Below are 14,602 nucleotides of genomic sequence, written 5' to 3' on the forward strand. Positions count from 1 at the left end.
CGCCAACCCATCTATGTTAGTTGGTCCAATCTGATTCATCCCCTTCCTTCTAGAGATTACATAAGTAAAGAACTCTTTCCTGTTTTTCTTTGCATCCTTTGCAAAAGATTTCTCGTAATCTGCCTTTGCCTGCCTAACCTCCTTTGTGACTTGATTACAGACTAGTTTATATCTACCATAGGCTTCTGTGTCACCTGATACTTTATATGCATTGCATAGATTTTTCTTCTCTGCCACAAGCCTCATTAATTCATCTGACATCCATTTAGGCCTACTTTAACAGTATTTCTTAGTTGGAATGTAAAGTCTAGTAGTCTCCAAGATTAAGTCCCTGAAGGCTTCCCATTTAGAGTTCAACATTGGTAACATCATCAGTTGATCCCACTGTACAATATTTAAAAACTGTCTGTGAGTGTGGCACTGTAACTCTTGTATTATGTGGCATGATTTCATTATGATTTAGACCATTGTCTGTTCAAATTATACAGTGAAAAGTTAAGATAATTAAGATATGTGAACAAAGACAAGCAATGTGTTTTTCCCTAGTTTAATAAAACAACACTGCTAGCTGTTTGGATTGATGATGGAAATGGTTTCACATAACTCATTTTCACTCCTCTTTTTCACATTAGTAATACAGTATAATTTTTCTCCATCTTTTTGTAAAAAAAATGTATAACTACAGCTGTCATTAAATTTGGAATTTTTTTTTAAATTCTGCTAATTTCTGCTTACTCTCAGTATCAAATTGGTTGTCTGGTGTACAAGTCTTACATTGTACTAAATTGTACGTTGTACAATTTAGTTGACACTCACGAAACACTTAGCATTGTTCTCTGTTATGTGTGACTGCATTTCATCACACCTTTTTGTAGATAAGTTTCTGGTAATTCTTGATATCATTGGGAATAAATAAATAGAAGAAACAATAGATGCTTTGGGTATCAGGTCTTTAGGTAATAGTCAAGGAATTGAGAACCTACTGAATCAAAGTGTGAGAACCTGCCAAACATTATGGAAGAAAAAGAATTAACATACAGCAGTCCTTGGTTGGGAACTGACAAGTGCATAAAAAAGCTTGATAACAAATTATCTCAAGTCAAGCTTGGCACATTAAAAATTCCTTGTAGCAATGCTGAGAGTAAAAAGATATTCAGCATCAGGCGAAAATAAACAAAAATGCACTTCAGATTTTCTCTTTGTGGTGAAGCTCTGGTAATTCTCTTGAAAACTATGCCTAAACAGCAGTGCCATTGTCATAAACAAAACTTCTACCAAACACAGCATGGGTTTGTTAAGGGAAAGTCTTGTCTGACAAATTTCATAGGATATTATGATGTAGTTACAAAGGAACTGGAGGCAAAAAATAATTTGGATATTATTATTATTAATATTCATATGATGCAAGGAAGCCTGAGGCTTATGCTGCACCAGGAAAAAAAAAAGTTCCCGAGTAACCCTGAGAGAGAGAGAGAGAGAGAGAGAGAGAGAGAGAGAGAGAGAGAGAGAGAGAGAGAGAGAGAGAGAGAGAGAGAGAGTCAAAAGCAGAAAGGAATCACCAAGAAAGAGAAGAACGATGATATCCAGCTCAGGATCCTGGGTGTGCCAAGCCCATACGCACCAGATGTGAGCCCCCGGGATTAAATCATATATTTGGATTTCAGGAAAGCTTTTGACACTGTTGTGCATGGAAGACTATTGTACAAATTGGAGCAGAATGGTATTAAGAGTAACTTGCAACAATGGATAAAAGGATGGTTGAGTGGGAGAAGACAAGGGTGATAATCAAGGGGTGCTGAATAGGTATCTTGAGTTCTTAATAGGTATGAAACTTTTAGCATTAGTAGAGGCATTTGATGCAAGAAAGCAAGCTTATGCAGCATCAGCCAGAAAAAAAACAAAAAAAACCCACTTCCGCTTCACCCCTCTGTTCGTTCAAAATACCTGTCCAGCTGAGATTTAACCTTATTTAGGCTATCAACCTCCACCACAAGGGATGGAAGTCTGTTCCACCAACCAACCACCCGCTGGCTAAAGGCAAATTTCCGCACGTCTATCCTACATCTGTCTCTCCTCAATTTGAATTTATGCCCTCTCAGGTGATTTTTCTGAGCTAGAGGAAGAATCCCATCAGCATTGAGCATGCTTAAACCATTCAAGGCTTTATACACCTCTATCAGATCACCTCGCTGGTGCCTAGTCTCCAGACACTGTAATTTGCAAAACTTAAGCCTTTCTTCATAAGAGCACTCCTTTGTTCCATTCCCTAATCTTGTTGCCCTTCTCTGTACTCGTTCCAGCAGCTCTACATCCTTCTTGAAATGAGGCCTCCAGACCTGTATACAGTACTCTAGGTGTGGCCTGACCATTGTCTTATACAATGGAATAATCACCTCCTTATCCCTGCTGGAAAAATTCCTGTATATCATTGACAATACTCCATGAGCTACTCTTGCAACCCGTCTGCACTGCTCAGAGAACTTCATATCTGCCTGCACAACCGCCCCCAAGTCCCTTTCATTCTCTACCACTGTCAGTGTAGTACCACAGAGTTGATACGTTGCTCTGGGGTTGCTGTTTCCCATGTATAGTACTTTACATTTGTCAATGTTAAACTTCATTTGCCACCTCTCAGCCCATCTGCTCAACCTTTCCAGATCCTGTTGCAGCAGCATAGTGTCAGTAGTGTCCTTGACAACCCTGCCAACCTTTGTATCGTCTGCAAACTTGGACATTAAGCTTGATATACCATCATCAATATCATTTATAAATACAGAAAACAATAATGGACCCAACACTGAGCCCTGAGGGACTCCACTAATAACATTAGTCCACGATGAGCAGTGTCCATTGATTTAGTAGCTTCCACGATTAATTCCTTGAATGCTTCCCACTTAAAATTTACTGTTGGTAACATCGTCAGTTGATCCCACTGTACAGAATCCCCCATTATAAGAAATTCTGATTTACTAGCCCACTCTATTTCTCTGTACAATTGTTCATTGTACTCATTCTAGTCATTAGGCCTAAAACACTCCTACTCTTATTTTTGCTTTCGCAGCGCTTATGTCACACCAACCATCTGCTGATAACCAGATCAAGAGTATTACCCTCTCTGGTTGCCTCTCGAACATGCTGCTGCAGAAAACAATCATCCAATAAATCTACAAAAGTCTTACTAGTGTGTGAGTGACCAACCACAAGTTCTAATCAATATCTGGGAAGTTAAAATCCCCCATTATAAGACATTCTGATTTACTAGCCCACTCTATTTCTCTGTACAATTGTTCATTGTACTCATTCGAGTCATTAGGCCTATAACACACTCCTACTCTTATTTTTGCTTTTGCAGTGCTTATGTCACACCGAACTGACTCAACAGTGCACTGTTCATCTATATCAACTGGATGCACTTCTTTTGATTTTATATTTTTCTTAATTAACAGCATGACACCTCCTCCCTTCCAATGATCCTGTCTATACTTTCTGTACACATTGTACTCGCCAAATTCCAATTCTGCATTCCTAATATCAGTGTGACACCATGTCTCTGATATCCCTACAATATCTGCCTTTGATGTCTTGACCAACACTTCAAATTCAAGTGCTTTGAATACGCCTTGAGTACTGCATACAGATCTGGAGGCCTCATTTTAAGAAGGATATAGATTTGCTTGAGCGTGTACAGAGAAGGGCAACAAGATTGGTGAGGGGAATGAAGGGATCCTCTTACCAATAGAGGCTTAAGTTCTGCAAACTGCAGTGGCTGGAGACTAGGCACCTGCAAAGTGATCTGATTGAGGTGTATAAGGCCTTGAATTGGTTGAGCACACTGAATTCTGATTCCTTCCACTTGTTCAGAGTACGAACCTAAGGGGACATAAATTGATATTAAGAAAACAGAGGTAGAACAGATGTGCGGAAATTTGCCTTTAGCCAGCGGGTGGTTAATTGCTGGAACAAACTTCCATCTGTCGTTGTGGAAGTTGATACGTTAAATAAATTTAAGGAGGAACTGGACAGGCATTTGGAGGGAATGGGGCGATTTTTTTTTTTTGGCTGATGCTGCATAAGCTCATCCACTTGCTTTCTTGCATCATATGCCACTACTACCCCTGTAGTCATCTTTACTAAAGCAAAAGCCCTTCCCTTTAGCCTTGATGGTAGCTACATCTTCAAGTAATTCCCATATCTGTACATTGTAGTAGTGGCATGTGATGCAAGAAAGCAAGTGTATGAGCTTATACAGCATCAGCCAAAAAAAAAAATCACACCATTTCCTTCAAATGGCTGTCCAGTTCCTCCTTACATTTAGTCAACCTATCAACTTCCACAACAACAGATGGAAGTTTGTTCCAGCAATTAATCACCCACTGGCTAAAGGCAAATTTCCGCACATGTATTCTACATATGTCCTTTCTTAATTTGAATTTATGCCCCCTTAGGTTCGTAATCTGAACAAGTGGAAGGATCTCCCATCAGAATTCAGCATACTCAACCCATTCAAGACCTTATACACCTCAATCAGATCACCGTGCAGGTGCCTAGTCTCCAGCCACTACAATTTGCAGAACTTAAGCCTCTCTTGATAAGAGGATCCCTTCATTCCCCCTCACCAATCTTGTTGCCATTCTCTGTACACGCTCCAGCAAATCTACATCCTTCCTAAAATGAGGCCTCCAGACCTGTACGCAGTACTTAAGGCAATGCCTGACCATTGCCTTATACAGAGGGACAATCACCTCCTTTTCCCTGCTAGCAAAATTCCTATATATCATTGACAAAACCCCATGACCTGCCCTGGCAGCCTGTCTGCATTGCTCAGAAAACTTCATATCTGCCTGTACAATTACTCCAGGGTCTTTTTCATTTTCTACCACCTTAAACGTAGTACCACACAGTTGGTACGTTTCTCTGGGGTTACTTCTACCCATATGCAGTACTTTGCATTTGTCAAGGTTAAACTTCAGTTGCCACTTCTTAGCCCACCTGCCCAAATTATCTAGATCCTGTTGCACTAGCACACTGCCATTACTTCATTAACAACCCTGCCAACCTTTGTATCATCTGCAAACTTCGACATTAAGCCTGATATACCTTCATCAATATCATTGATAAATAAACAAAACAACAGTGGACCCAACACCAAACCCTGTGGGACTCCACTAATAACATTAGTCCACGAAGAGAAGCACCCATTGATTACCACCCTCTGTCTTCTCCCACTTAACCATCCTTTTATCCATTGTAGCAACTTACCCTTAATACCATTCTGCTCCAATTTGTACAATAATCTTCCATGCGCAACAGTGTCAAAAGCTTTCCTGAAATCCAAATATATGATATTAAAAATATTTTTTTGCATTCAGTTCCTTTGTAACATCATAATATTTCTATCAAATTTGTCAGACAAGACAAATTTGTCAGATGATCCTGCAATGCATCTTTAACCAGTGACTCCATTATTTTACCCAGAACAGAAGTTAAACTAACTGGTCTGTAATTACTCGTGTCACCCTTCGATCCCTCTTTGCGAATTGGGGATACATTTGCACATCTCCAATCAGTGGGAAACTCCCCTGAGTCCAAGGATCCTCTCATAATTATGGCTAAGGGTTTGCTTAGTTGCTTTGCCGCCTCCTTTAATATAACTGGATAGATCCCATCCACCCCAGGTGCTTTTTTTGTATTTAACTTCAACAATTTCTCCTCCACTTTGCTTTCAGTTATTACAAAATCATTAAGTATCCTACTACAATTTGATAACCTTCTGTCATTTTCAAACCTTAATAATTCCTCATGTGTGAATGTAGATGCAAAATACTCATTCAGTTTGTTTGCTATCTGAGCAGGATCATCAACAGTCGAACCATCGATGTCAAGTGGACCAATCAGATTCATCCCCTTCCATTTAGAGTTTATATAAGTAAAGAAATCCTTGCTGTTTTTTCTTAGCATCTTTTGCCAAGGACTTCTCGTAATCTGCCTTCGCCTGCCTAACCTCCTTTGTTACCTGATTACAGACTAGCTTATATCTGCCATAGGCTTCTGAGTCGCTTGATAATTTATATGCATCCCATGCATTTTTCTTCTTTATTACGAGTCTCATTAGTTCATTAGATAACCATTTAGGCCTAAACCTTGAACAATATTTCTTAATAGATATGAAACTTTTAGTAGCTTCCACGATTAATTCCTTGAATGCTTCCCACTTAGAATTTACTGTTGGTAACATTGTCAGTTTATCCCACTGTACAGAATTTAAAAACTGTCGGAGACCACTGTACTCACCTTTACGGAAGCAAAAACCCATTCCTTTACCCCTGATGGTAATTAAATCTTTAAGTAAATCCCACATCAGTACACTGTGATCACTGCCACCTAGTGGTTTCTTTATCTGCAAATTCTTAATACACGAATCATTACTGCTGATAACCAGATCAAGAGTATTACTTTCTCTGGTTGCCTCTCGAACATGCTACTGCAGAAAACAATCATCCTATAAATCCACAAAAGTCTGACTAGTGTGTGAGTGACCAACCCACAAGTTCCAGTCAATATCGGGGAAGTTAAAATCCCCCATTATAAGACCTTCCGATTTACTAGCCCACTATTTCTCTGTAATCTGTGGTTTTTGTGTACCTTTTCTAGAAGAGTTTGTTTTTTATGTAATATTTATTTTTATATATTGTAGAATGTTTTGTGATAGTTTTGTTATTTGTGATATGAGAAATATTTCGTGTTATTTTTTATTCGCAGTATTAAAATTTTATCATGAAAAAAAATGTACCATTATATTTCCCTAGTTGTTAAAAAAATAGAGACCAATAAAAAAGTGGTAGATGGTTTTATTTGAATCCTTCGTGTTTCTTTTAGGTATTTTGATTACGATTAATTTTGTATCATAAATATTTTATTGAACATTCCCAAATTTTCCTAATTTCTGGAAGACAAGATACAACGGATTTATGAGAGATGTATACTTGCGATTGCAACGTATCTAAATGTCTAGAAAACCGAGTCGATTGAAATACTGAACGTTCCATTGTTCGGGGAACCTAACAATGGAACATTATGAAAATGCTAGGAAAAATTAAATTGTTGACAAATATTTGTATTCATTGTTGCAGTCATATGACAAATACTTGTATTGTTGCAATCATACTTACTTCAGGAAGTATGCCTGTGATGTCAATTCAAAAATTCTAAAAACTTAGAACTCGACAGACTATCATATCCAGGTATTACGTAAAGGGGGGCATGATGACCAGGCTGACTCGAGATATCATAGCGGTCACAAAAAATGCGTCATGCGCTCTAATCACTGTACTAGTTAGTGCTCCACGCTGACTAATAGTGCAAACATCCTTGGTCAGAACCGCTTCACTTATGTCGTCTTTAGCCAAATTAATTTCAATATCTGTCACCAAATAATGACTGATCTATCGTGATTTGATACAATCAATAGAGGTGTGTCGACCAAATATTGAAGTCATGCTTTAACCACTTCGCTTTCTTACTAACTCAATCAAATAGCTGGACCTGTGTATTTTGTTGCATTTTATATGCACAAATAAGGCGCATAAGACACGCATATGGACAATACGGCATTCCGGGTAAAGTGATCAATGTGCCTGTTTCAGTCAATCTTCCTTGGCAAACGATGGACCATCGTGTTGACTGAAACAGGCACACTGATCACTTGGCCCAGAATGCCGTATTGTTTGTATGCGTGTCTCAGGCTTTATTCCCATGAATAAAGAGAAATAAGCCTTTCTGTCACTGAATCGAATTCAGTAAATGTGATGGAATTTCCGGGTAGACAAAGCAATTCAACTTATATAGCACTGGAATGGCATTCTTAAGTGATCTTCTGCAGCTATTACAGTATCCTGTCATTGTCAGGAAATGCAGTGCATATCAATAGTGCATCTTCAGCAGCTGGTTTCCATGTGTCTTTTCGAACCATAGATGATCGCAAATGTAGCATACAGAATAGAAATCATTTTTCATAAATATCCTCTCAAACTCTCAATGCGCATTCTTATGTAAACAGTAGTCTGTGTAAAGAAAAGGGAGCTTGATCATTTAAACTCATCTGCTCTGCAATTGGACAAATGTTCTGTTGTACATAATACTCAGTTTGGGTACCTTATTATTAGATGGAGCAACACTGCAGGTTGAATGCACAACTAAATCCAATGCTTGATTTTCTGTTTGTCTTTTTACGCAATCTCGATAGTCTGTCATTCTCGTACACTCATTGCTGCCTCCATCTTTATTTTGTTAGGTTGGTTTGCTCAATATTATCAATACAAATTGTTGTACTGCGAGCAGTATTTGTATTGTTGTACTGCGAGCAGTACAACAATACAAATTGTATTGAGAGCAATACAACAATACAAATACTTGTATTGTTGCAATCATACTATTCAACAAATGGCTAAAATCAAATAGGCAATTAGACTATTGGCTTGGATTTCACTAATCTCTTCCAAACATTGATTCAGTAGAGTAAGTAGTGGATGTGTGCATAAAACATTATATCGTTCATACTAAATATTTTGGACTGAAGTATGACGCTAATGTCACTAATGTTGATTTGGTACAGTAAGTAGCGGATGCGAGCATAAAAAGTTACATTGTTCATGACTTCGGTTCTAGCTGTTCAATTTTTAAATGGTTCCGATTTTCATGAAAGATGTTTTCACATAAAACATCTTTTGTGCGTACAGAGTACACACGCAGTTTTTTTTTTTTTTTGTTTCACTCAGTGCTTTTATTTTGTTTAACAGAATACTAAAAGTTACTGAATATTAAAGAGACCTGGAATAGGTCCATGGAAAACTACATTTGAATGACTAACCCAAGAAGTATTAGGAGGAAAAGACTGTGGTGAACTACACTACTTATCCAAGGCAATAATGAGAGCTGATGTGCATAGGTGTAGATAATATATCTGGCTATTAAAGCAAATTTAATGTGCTTCTTCTGCACAATGTGCTTTTAACATTCAGAAGTCATAGAAGCCAGCTCTATTGATTTTAAGTATTAATTGTTTAGTGTAGGAAAAAAATAAATAAATAAAACTTTGCAGTACGACAACATCCATATTTCTATGATGCACAGTGGTAATTATAATGACATTACCAAGTGAAAGTATTAATGTAATTCAGAAGTGACAAAACTGAATGACCACCACATATTCCCGGAGCAATATGGCCTAAGTTGCTAATTCTCCTAAAAACCAAATAACAAACAAACAAACAAAATTGAATGTAAAGGAGTTCAAAGGATATGTTTTAATTTGTGCAGGTTTATTTGGAGCTTGAACTTGGAGTTTGTTTGGAGCTAAAAGAATAAAGTTATTATTATTATTAGCAGTAGAAGTAGTAGCAAATGCAAGAAAGCAAGCTTAAACAGCAACAGCCAAAAAATAAATAAATGCACTTCCCATTTCACCTGTCATTCCTCTCTAACAATTTATCAAAACTACCCAACTTTACAACAAGAAATAGGCGTTTGATCCAACAGTCAAACACCTCTGGCTGAAAGCAAAATTTACACATATCCAACCTGCAACCATTTTTCCTGAACTTGAATTTATGACCCCTCATTGTGTGTAGTCTGAGCAAGAGGAAGGATTCCATCAACACTGAGCTTACTAAATCTATTCAAGGCCTTAAACAATGAATCAGAAATAATTCATTGAAGAGGCCTCTGGAGTCAGGAACACTGTAATTCATCTATAATGCTACTAAAAATAAATAAATATAAAAACAAATATACTGCCTGTATAAACTGTATATTAAAATAAAATTAAGATGATATTATAACAAGAATAAAAAATCAAGTGCTTTTTAGTAATTTTAAATACCTTTTTAGTGCTTTTATTTTTCATTCTTGTTATAATATCTTATTTTATTTTAATATACAGTCAGTATATTTATTTAATAAAGGTATTTTATTGATTTGAGTCAGTGTTTTAGTAGCATATGAGATGAATCACTTCAATCAGATTTCAGAGATGCTTGGTTTCCAGATGCTGCAATTTGCAAAACTGAAGTCTTTCTTAGTAATAGCACCCTTTTGCTACCCCTCACTAATCTTGTTATTGTTCTCTGTGCTGGTTCCAACAGATCCAGATCCTTCCTAAAATGAGGTCTCCACATCTGTACACAAAACTCAAGATGTGGCCTAACCACTGCCTTATACAATAGGATAACCACCTCTTTATCCTGCTGCCTGTATACCTCTTTATTCTTGTATATCATTGACAAACTACATGAGCTGTCCTAGCAGCCTATCTCAAATAATACAGTAAACAAACAATAAATTAATCACGTAGTCACACTTCCCACTCAGCAACGCCACAGAAATTTCTCTGGCAATCACCAAGTCCCAGGGTCGCCAGTTTTCTGCATTCCACCTGTAATACTCATAACGAACTGCATACTTATACAGGATCTTGACAATTCAATGATGATTTTTTTTCCCCTTTAACCCAGTGGTTTTCAACCGGGGTGCCGTAGGGTGCTACAACAACATTCCAGGATGCCATTCTATTTACAATTCCAAAATTAAAAAAAAAAAAAAAAAATCTCACATTATAAAAGATAAGTTTCATTACATACAATATTACAGTACGGTTAACTTGTGTATATATATCATGATATTTTTTTAATAATTGATGTATATATACCAAGAGAGAACCGGATCTAACGGGGGAAAATTGAGTAGGGGGTACCATAAAATAAACTAAATTACTTAAGGGTGCCATTGTTAAAAAAAAGGTCGAAAACCACTGCTCTAACCTCTAAACAGGTGCCCCTCTCTGCCCCCATGTGGTACCATTTATCAACAAGAAACAATTCAAAAATTTTTCACTTTTTAATGACTCCTACATTTTCAACCTATTATAAACAACTGTGAACAATGTTTTTTTTTTTAAATTCAAATTGTAAATTTTTAAATACCATTTTAAATAAAACCCTTAGGCATGCAAGCATGTTTGTTCTTGTTAAAACTCGCCTTCCTTCTTTGGGCATGACATTTATTGCTAGGGGGAATTAGTATGCATTGCTGAGGCTCATACTGCTAAGATTGTGGATTGCAACATCTGTGAAAATAAAACTTGCACATTCCCTCATTATTGGTGCCCAATTTGTCTATGTGAGCATCCCTTGTCTATAATTATGAAAACAAAATTCACACATTCTTCACGGTTCCCAAAGTGGTTATGTGAGCTGTGATGCCTCAACTATTTGAGCTGCTTTTAAAGGATGTGACAGTAGCATATTATCAGAATTGGGCAGAAAGAACATGCTAAATTTTAAATTCATATTTTTAATGATTATATACATTAGGTTTAATGAAAATGTGTTATTTTATTTGTTTATAGCTAAACTTTCCCATTAACAAAACAGTTATTGATGCAGAACAAAAAGGAATTGCAATAATTGAGGAATACTGAATCTGACAATGATGTCGCCCCCCCCCCCAGAAATCATTTATTTACATTTAATGGACTCTGTTACACGACGAGGGGGTTAGACTTGTTCACTGAAAACAGTCACTAACATGGTCTTGTGTAAGCCACTGGTATCTAACTCTTCCGAGTCAACACCCATTTTAAAGTACTGCCAAACTATAACACACACACACACACACACAGTAAGCCAAAACATTTGATCATATAAAAATATCTTAGACTTAAAAAAGTGCTGCCCTTAACCCCAATGCATAAAAGCAGCATTTTTCGCACATAACATATAATCAATTTTGACAAATTCTTTAGTTATCACTGTTCCAAATCCTTGATGATATAAGCTATCCTTATAAACATGGTCCCAAAGGGAGGGAAAAAATGTGAAGGAATTCAAACTGGTGACCTATTTTGTAGCACTATGATGCCTGATCCATCTTATTAGTAATTTTTAATTTAAGAATTTCTTAACTTCAAAAGAATAATGTGCAGGACCATCATCTTGCATAAAAAAGGAGTCTTTTCCTTCAATTTTAAAATATGCAAAAAAATTTTTAAATTTCCAAATGGGGGAGAAAAAAAAAGTCCCCAAATCTCCAAAAAGCAAATTTTGGCCCGAACAACAACACCTGGAAAGTTTAATTTCTTTTCAATTTGTATATTAATGGGACACTGAGACCTCTAAACACAACTGTACCAGTTAACATGTCCACTGATAATGAAACTTCCTTATCAAACCACAAGGAATTCATTGAGAAAATTTCCATTACTTTTGCACATTTGAAGAGGCTTTCCTTCAAAAACTATGCCAAAACAAAAGAAAATGATAGAATGACGGGAAATAGATGTGGAATGGCTAGGGCGTACCCCATAAGCGACGCACAGTCACGTCACCCGGAAACTGTGAGAAAAGGGTCAGGGCTACCGAACAAAGGACGGGTTCAGTTAAAGAAGTTAGTCCAGCAAGAGAAGAAGATGAAAAGTATTAGAATAGGAACATTGAACATTGGGACGATGAATGGAAAGAGTAGAGAGATTGTGGATTTGATGCAAAGAAGAAGAGTGAAGATCCTATGCCTACAAGAGACAAGGTGGAAGGGAAATAAAGCAAAAGAGCTCGGTGAAGGGTACAAGTTGTTCTTTAGGGGAGTGGATGAGAGAGGAAGAAATGGAGTAGGTATTGTAGTTGATAAGGAGTTAAAAGATGGAGTGTGTGAGGTTAACAGAAGGAGTGATAGGATTATGAGCATCAAACTGAAAGTGGATGGACAACTGACGACAATAGTATATGCGTATGCCCCACAAGTAGGATGCGGGGAAGAAGAAAAAGGACAGTTTTTGGATGGAAATGGATCAAGTGGTCATTGCAATACCTGAGAAGGGAGGTTGATTGTTGGGGGTGATTTAAATGGACATTTAGGAAGAAGCCAGAGAGAGGAAAGAAGAGTGTATGGAAGGTGGAGATTTGGGGAAAGAAATAGAGAAGGGGAGAGGATAGTAGAGTGTGCAGTGGCATTCGACTTGGCAATAGTTAACACCTACTTTGAAAAGAAAGAAAGCCAGCTGATAACATACAAGAGTGGGGAAAGGACAAGCCAGATTGACTATATCATGTGCCGTAGGAGGCATCTAAAGGAAATGAGGAACAGCAAGGTGATAAACGGAGAAAGTGTGTCTGCACAACATAGATTGCTCGTGGTCGATTGCAGTGAACAAAAGTAGGAAATATTCAAGACGGGGAGAAAAGGATACAATGGTGGAGATCGAAAGAGGAGGGTTTGAAGAAGGAGTTTAGGGAAAAGGTGCTAAAAGGAATAAAGTTACTGGAAGACGTGCAAGAGTGGTGGAAGTTAAATTGTTGTATCATAAGGAAAGTTGGAGAAGAGTTGTTGGGAAAAAAAAAAAGGAAAGGGAGTGCCGGAGGCCCGGTGGTGGAATGAGGAAGTGCAAGCGGTGATAAAACAAAAAAGGAGAAGAAGAAAAGATGGGATTTAACAGGTAGCCAGGAAGATAAAAAAGCATATAAATTAGCAAATAAGGAGGCAAAAAGGGCCGTGGCAACAGCAAAGGCAGTGGACGAGGCCTATGGGGAACTGGAAAGGAAAGCTGGAGATAGGCAATTGATGAGAATAGCCAAAGCGAGAGACTAGGCATCAAAGGACTTCTCATCAATAAAACAGATTAAAGATGAGAGGAGAGTGGTTATACAGGACAAGGAGAAGGTTAAGGAAAGGTGGAGAGACTATTTTAAGAAGCACCCCCAGGGGCTCGGCACACCCAGGGTCCTGAGCTGGATATCATCATTCTTCTCTTTCTTGGTGATTCCCTTCTACTTCTCTCTCTCTCTCTCTCTCTCACTCAGGGTAACTTGGGAATTTTTTTTTTTTTTTTTTTTTTTTTTGGCTGGTGCAGCATAAGCCTCAGGCTTCCTTGCACTATATGGCTAGTAGTAATAATAATAATAATAATAATAAATGAGGAAAACCCAAGAGCACTATGTGAGGATGGAGAGACGAATGAAAGAGTATTGGAAGACATAAGCAGGAAAGAAGTGGAAAGAGCACTCAGAAAAATGAAGAGGGGGGAAAGCAGTAGGTGCTGATCAGATGTTGTTGTTGTTGTTGTTTTGGTTTTTAGGAGCATTAGCAACTAAGGCCATATTGCTCCAGGATATGCGGTGGTCATTCCTTAACCTTTCCGCATCCTCCGTATTTGATGGTGACGGGCTCGAACCCCGGTCTAATCAAGAAGCGTGTGCTACGCACTGCTACTCCTTCCCACCTGGCTACGGAGGCGCGTGCTGCTGCTGATCAGATACCAGTAGAGGTATGGAGAAGTCTGGGAGAAGAAGGGATCGATATCCTATGGGACTTTATGGAAAAACTGTGAGAGGATACCCGATGAGTGGAGGGAAAGTATACTTGTGCCAATCTATAAAGGAAAGGGGGATGTGCAGGAATGTGGGAACCACATGGGAATAAAGTTAATGTCTCATTCAATGAAAATCTGGGAAAGAATTGTGGAAGAAAGGATAAGGCAGGAGACGGAAATAGGAGAGGAACAGTTTGGTTTCATGCCGGGAAGAGGAACTACAGATGCGGTCTTTGCTTTAAGGCA

Source organism: Mastigoproctus giganteus, chromosome 9 (assembly GCF_048544385.1).
Source record: "Mastigoproctus giganteus isolate SK-2022 chromosome 9, ASM4854438v1, whole genome shotgun sequence".
Lineage (NCBI taxonomy): Eukaryota > Metazoa > Arthropoda > Arachnida > Uropygi > Thelyphonidae > Mastigoproctus > Mastigoproctus giganteus.